We start from the raw sequence: 6,466 nt of genomic DNA on the forward strand, positions 1-6,466 counted from the left end.
ATTTTCAGAAGGGCCCAGCCATGCGCATAAACCCCGTTACGCGCCAAACTGCCAGGCTTCTCCAAAGGCGTGGGCCAGGAGGCATGGTCTGGGCGGGGAGGGGTGGGCCGGGACGGAATCTACTGCTGCTCCAAAAGTGAAAAATAAAAAAACTTCTAAGAGTTAGGTAGGGGGTAGAGGGTAGGGGTCGGGAAGGAAAGGGGGAAATTTAGGAAGGTTAGATAAGGGTATAGGGAAGTTCCCTCCCAGTCTGCTCCAATTAAGGAGTGGACTGGGAAGGAAATGGGGAAGGCCTACTTGTGTCGCCGTGTGTTGCATTGTAAAATTCTCCCCCCCCCCCATGCGTGCAAATTGCGGGCCGCCCACACATGTGTGCGCAGATTTTAAAATCCAGAGCACATGTGTGCACGGCCATTGGATTTCATAACATGCGGCGCATTCATGTGTGCGCACCGGGAACCACGTGCACATGGACATGCGCGCGCTCCTTTTAAAATCGACCCCTATGTGAATTGTTCTGCAAGTTCTTTTGTTTCTTTTTTTCTCTGATAAAGTTAACTCTATTTGCAGCAATTTTACTGTTAGTGCTACAAAGGATTTCACTTCTTCATCTTGTGCTACTTCTGAATTTTCAGTTCGGTTTTTCCTCATTCAGTCCTATCTCTGCTATGAAATCAAAATTATTAAGAAACCCAGCACTCGCACTTTCATCTTCTATTTCTTGGATTGTTAATAACTCACTTCTTCTGGCGTTTTTCATGATCAGTTAAAAATTGCTAGAGTTTTTCCCCTTCTCAAGAAGGAATCTCTTGATCCTAATGTGCTATCTAAACTATAGCCCTGTCTCTAATTTACCTGTGCTATCTAAAATAATTGAGAATGTGGTCTTTGACCAGCTGAATGATTTTGTTAACAAGACTAATGTTTTTCATCCATCTCAATTTGGTTTTCGAAGAGCTCAGAGTATTGAAACTGTACTCATGTCAATAACCAATGACTTAACATGGATTCAGGGAAAGTCCCTCACAGTCTTTTCAAATATGAGTGCGGCCTTCAACACAGTCATGTATTACTTTCTGAGCATCTTAAGGAAATCAGTGTTGATGATGTTGTTTTACGTTGCTTCACTTCTTATCTTTCAACTAGGCTTTTCAGGTTGAATGGAACCAAGAAGCTTCTGACTCAACTTCTTTGCCTTTTGGGGTTCCCCAGGGATCTATAATCTCTTTTATTATTTTTCCTCTCACCATTAGCAATCCTCATACGGAACTGTGGTTTTTGCTGATGATATTCAGGTTACTGCCTTTATGAGCTCAAAATCGTCTCCAGACCTCCTTAGTTTTAACCCAGTGCTTGGATCGTGTTGCAACCTGGCTTCAAAAACATGGCTTATAGGTTAATCTAACAAAATCAGAGGCAATGTGGTTCAGCATGAAATCTATGACCCCATCAGCTACTCTAGCTATTTGAGAAAATCCTGTTTCTTTAAAAACTGGGAGTACAACTCGATTCTGGGCTTTCTATGGTACCATATATCTCCTCGATAGTTCAAAAATCATTTTTTTGTTTGAGATATATTCGATGGCTATGTCCCCTATTAGATCCACCTGACCTGTAACTATTAACTCATGCATTTGTTATTTCCAAATTTAATTATTGCAATTCATTGCTTTTGGGTATCCCTAATTACCTTATTGAAACGTCTTCAATTACTCCAGAATATGGCTGCTAGGTGATCTTTGGCCTTCATAAGTTCGATCACATTTCCCCAGTTTTACAACATCTACATTAGTTATGTGTGTAATTTCAAATTAGATTCAAAATTCTATGCTTAGTCTTTCATGTTCTTCAGTATGGCCTCCCTCTTTATCTGTTTAGATTATTAATTCCTTACACTCCATCATGTTATCTTCATTCCTCTCAAATGGGTCTCTTCCATATTCCTCCTCCATCTGTATTTAGGTTGTCATCTACTAGGGATTAATCTTTTAGTTATCAGGCCCCATTACTTTGGAACTCTTTGCCCCTAGACATTCACATGGAATTTAATTATTTAAAATTAGAAAAGAAGTCAAACCTGTTTTTTTAATCAGGCATTTCAGAAAATGCTATAACTTTTTATTGTTGTAGGGCTCATTCAGTCTTTATTATAACTTTGTTTTTGTTACGCACCCCGTCTGCGGGCATCCCGTGCGCGGGCATCCCGTGCGCAGGCCTGCTCACCTTCATGGTTCCACAGCGGGTCCCGGGGCGATCTCCCTCGTGGTAGTTACCAGTCCTGCTAGGCCCCAGTGTCCCGCAGCTGCGGTCGCTGGGCCTTCCACTGCACGTCAAGCCTCAAGCCGAGGTTTGGCATCCTCGGCCATGTTGGCCATGCCCATACGTGCGCACGAGCGGACTGCCCGGACTCATGTAGGGCCAAGGGCAGATCCTAGCTCCACAGGGTGTCCTGATTGATTCCCCGATATAAGGAAGTTCCTGGTTCTGCTTCCTTGCCTTGGCAATCGGGTTGGTTTGTTCTAAGATTGCCTCTGCACTTGTACCTGTTCCTGCTTGTTCCTAGTCTTGTTCCAGGATCCTTCTGTTCCAGTTCTGTTCCTGACTCGTTCCTGCATCCTAGTTCCTGTATCCTGCTCGTTCCTGTGTTCGTCTGTCTGTCTACCCAGGCAGTACCCTCGGACTGACTTTCTGGTACTGACCTCTGCCTGTTCTTGACCTACCTGCCTGCCTGCCTCAAAGACCACAGCCTGTTCCTGACCTGCTTGCCTGCCTGCCACCTGCCTCAAAGACCACAGCCTGTTCCTGACCTGCCTGCCTGCCTGCCACCTGCCTCAAGACCTCAGCCTGCCTTTGACCTCATCTGACCTCTGCTTTGCTGACCACTCCTCAGACTGACCTCTGGACATTGACCTTTGCCTGTCTGACCTCGTCTCCAGATTCTGGCTCTGTTCCTTGCCTTGTCTTCACCAACACCGTTCTGGTTCTCCCTGTTCCAACCAGCAGCCACCTTTGAACCTGATTGCACTCCTTCTGTCTCCGTGGGCAAGCCAGACTTTCACTCTCCTAGGACACCCTGCGAGGTCCACTTAAGTCCAAGCGGCCCAGGTCCCTACGGGCTCCTCCCAGGGGAACCTTGGGCTTCCAGTGGTGAAGCTCTTCCTAGCCTCTGTCTCCTCCAGTGTTCCACCCCCTGGGGGCAGCTACCTCCTGTTCCCTTTCAGGAGGCATTCCACCTCTGCCCCAGGACAAGGGTCCACTCCTGAGCGCAACAGTTGTATAATTATTTTAGATTAGGTAATTTTTCTTTAACTTAATTACTTTGATTTCTTAGCATCAGCCCAACACAAATAGTAATTTGTTTTCTGTTGCCAGTGTTTCATTTTTGCTCCACACTGTTGATTAGTCTGTTGAATCAATTTTAATTTTAATTTAATTATTTTTTGTTTTATTATACTATTTGTTAACAGATTTGAATGTTGTTTTGTTTTACCACCTGGATAACATGTTTTGCAAACAAGATATAAAATTTAATAAATGAAAATGAAATGCCCCTTGGGGCTTATTTGTGCGATTGTAAATAGACTTTATAGAAATGTTACAGATTATTGTAGGTATGGTTACTAGAAATTGTTTCGAAAAATGTATTGAAAGAATTGATTCCATATTTCAGTATTTCTGATTGTATTGAAAAATTGATAGAATGTAAGCGCATTACTACTGGAAGTGCCCATATTTTCATGTATTGTTGCACACTTCAACCATATAGAGACTAAAATGTGTCCAGAAACACATAATCATCAGCATTGCTATATCCCTTGTGAAATATCAATGAGAGAATCTATACCCCCTATTCATATGTCTAAGCCCCATCCTGTGTAGAAATCAAGCTCGTGCAAGATAAACTTACTTCACGTTTTGTTCCTTAGTTATATCAACAGTTTAAGAAATATTCTCCAATAGTTGCTGCGGCATAGAAGAAGCTTTATCTACCACCTCTCCAGTCTCCAATATCCTACTGAGAGCCTTTCTTCTCTTCAAAGTATACTATAAACAAAACAGTTTATGGCCTATCTGGAAAGGCCCTGTAAGGTCTTATTGATATTCTCCTCCACCTCAAAGATACAACAATTGGACTGGGACGAAAGACTGCTGACCTAGCTCTGAGAAAATACAGACGAGGCACGCCTGAAGTCCAATGGGACATGCCCCTCAAGGTCTGGTGGTAGACAGACAACCAACATCTCTCGTCTGTTGAATGCATCAAGATTCACTGATCAATTGTTACCTGAACTAAACTGAGTGAAAGTCTCTACTCTGTCTGATACAGAAGGCTATTAGTGCCCAACTCCTTGAAGTATTCCCTGATTTCTGCTGGGACATGCTCCTCCGAGTCTGGTACAGTCAGATGTCCTTTTCCTTACATTATGCACCCTTATCATTGGCTCCCAGTGAAGATTAAACTTCTGAGTCAAAAGGAAGGAAAATATGTCATGGCATTTCACCTGCTTTGCTGTGAGGCAGAGGCAATTCTTCAAGACTATTTGGACGATCACCTCCTAATTGACTATGTTTTGCTGACACTGCTTCATGTGGAAGAGAGCTACCTTCTCTCAGGGTCTTACTTCGAATGAGTAAAGCCTGAGAGTTTGCCTTGTATGTGTATGACAGTGTCGACCAGGATGTTGGAGGTTGATGAAGAAAAGAAAAACAAGGAGGAGGTCTTCCTGGTGACAATGACTTATCTGGATTGGTTTCTAAATATCATGCACCTGAAGAAGTGCAAGCTGCAGGTACTGGGGCTACCTGCATGCTCATGGTCTTCAAGATCAGGGACACCATCCCCTTGACCATTGGAAAACTGACTTCTTACACTGATAAATTTGTCACTCCCATTGAACTGGTATATATTGGTTCTCAATAAATTTAAATGGGAGTTGGCTTCTATAACTCTCATGATTTTATTGAATATTTCCTACATAAAATGCCCCTTAGCCAGGATATGAAGCAGATTGTCAGAAAGAATGCTCAGACTTTTGTAGCTCTTTGCATCACAGATGAGATGTTTATTTCCAACCCTCCATCCATGATTGCAGCGGGGAGTGTAGTGGCAGTAGTGCTGGGCCTACTCTTGGAAATTGTTAACTCATTATTCTGCCATCAGTGTGTTGTGTAATTCCTCTCCCAGATCATCGAGTGTGATCCTGATTCCCTGCTAGGAGCAGCTTGAATTTCTGCTAGGAGCGGCTTGAATCAATTTTCGAATCTAATTTCATCAAGCCCAACAGTTCATCTCTTCTTTCGAACCCAAGAATGCTCAGAATGAAGTAAGGTTGTCTTGTATGCTCATGAAACAGCTCCGTGCAACTACTAATAAGTGAGATGTGTACAGTATGTGTTTTTCCATGGAAAACAGGCCTTGAGAATGACCATGGGGGATGGCGGCTTGTCATTTTACTGTTGTAGCAATACAGTCAAGATTTCATAATTTTAAAGTTTACAGGGATTAATGAGGCTTCTCTATTTACTTAAGATCATTCATATTCTTTTAGAAGTTGTATATTTGTGCCTTTATATCTGTCTTCTTTCCTCTAGTAGAACAAGTATTCCACAGTGGTAATACGTATTTTCATACCAACCCTGTGGAGATGGTTACTTTCCTCTTGCTGGAAGAAGTTCACCAATATCGCATCGTCCTTATTTGTTCTACCTTTCCAGTATCTATATGTCTGTTTCACTGTAGAGTATGATTCTGATTTGTGGGTTCTATGGATGAGGTTATATATCGCAAGTCTCAGAGCATAAATAGGAGTATGTTTTTGTGGAATTTTAGTTTGGGCTTGTTGCCTTTGACCTAATTTATGCTTTTCTACTTGCAATAGTGTAAGGTACATATGCAAAGTATATATCATTGAATCATAGCTAGTAATGCTTTAAATTTAGAGATACTAAGTAGGTGAGAGGTCAGAGCAGAAGGTAACACTGGTCCTTAGCTAGATGAAACCAGTATATATGAGAACTTGTTTTCACTTTACTTATATTAAGGAGAAGTTAAGCTAATGGTCCAACAATAACTTTCATAAGGGATCAGTAAAATTGCATGTAGCATGTTGAATAATACATATGTATGAGTTATTACATGGCTAGGATGTGTTAGATATCTATTGGTGATTTGCAGTATGATCTTTATCCTGAAATTAAGGGCTATAAATGTATGTCATTATAAAAGACGGTGCACTTCCTTATCTTGTTATAACAGTATTTCATCTTCTCTCTTATACAAGAATTGCTCTGTGTTAATAAACCAAGTCTTACCAGAACTTCTGAGTGTGGCCCTTGTTTTATATTCAAGCTGGGGAAAACCTCTCAAGGTCTCTGGATTCCTGGAATTGGGCTGGTCCAGTTTCCACAACTTGCACAGAGCCCCTGCCTATTTTGTAAGTGCTATTTATGTGCAGCAATGGCTTTG

General features: G+C 42.0%; 1 pseudogene; it reads left to right on the forward strand.

The window, feature by feature from the left end:
• The first annotated feature begins 4,661 nt into the window (after positions 1–4,661).
• Positions 4,662–5,173, forward strand: LOC115094657 (annotated as a pseudogene).
• Positions 5,174–6,466: the final 1,293 nt, after the last annotated feature.

This window comes from Rhinatrema bivittatum, chromosome 6 (genome assembly GCF_901001135.1).
Source record: "Rhinatrema bivittatum chromosome 6, aRhiBiv1.1, whole genome shotgun sequence".
NCBI lineage: Eukaryota > Metazoa > Chordata > Amphibia > Gymnophiona > Rhinatrematidae > Rhinatrema > Rhinatrema bivittatum.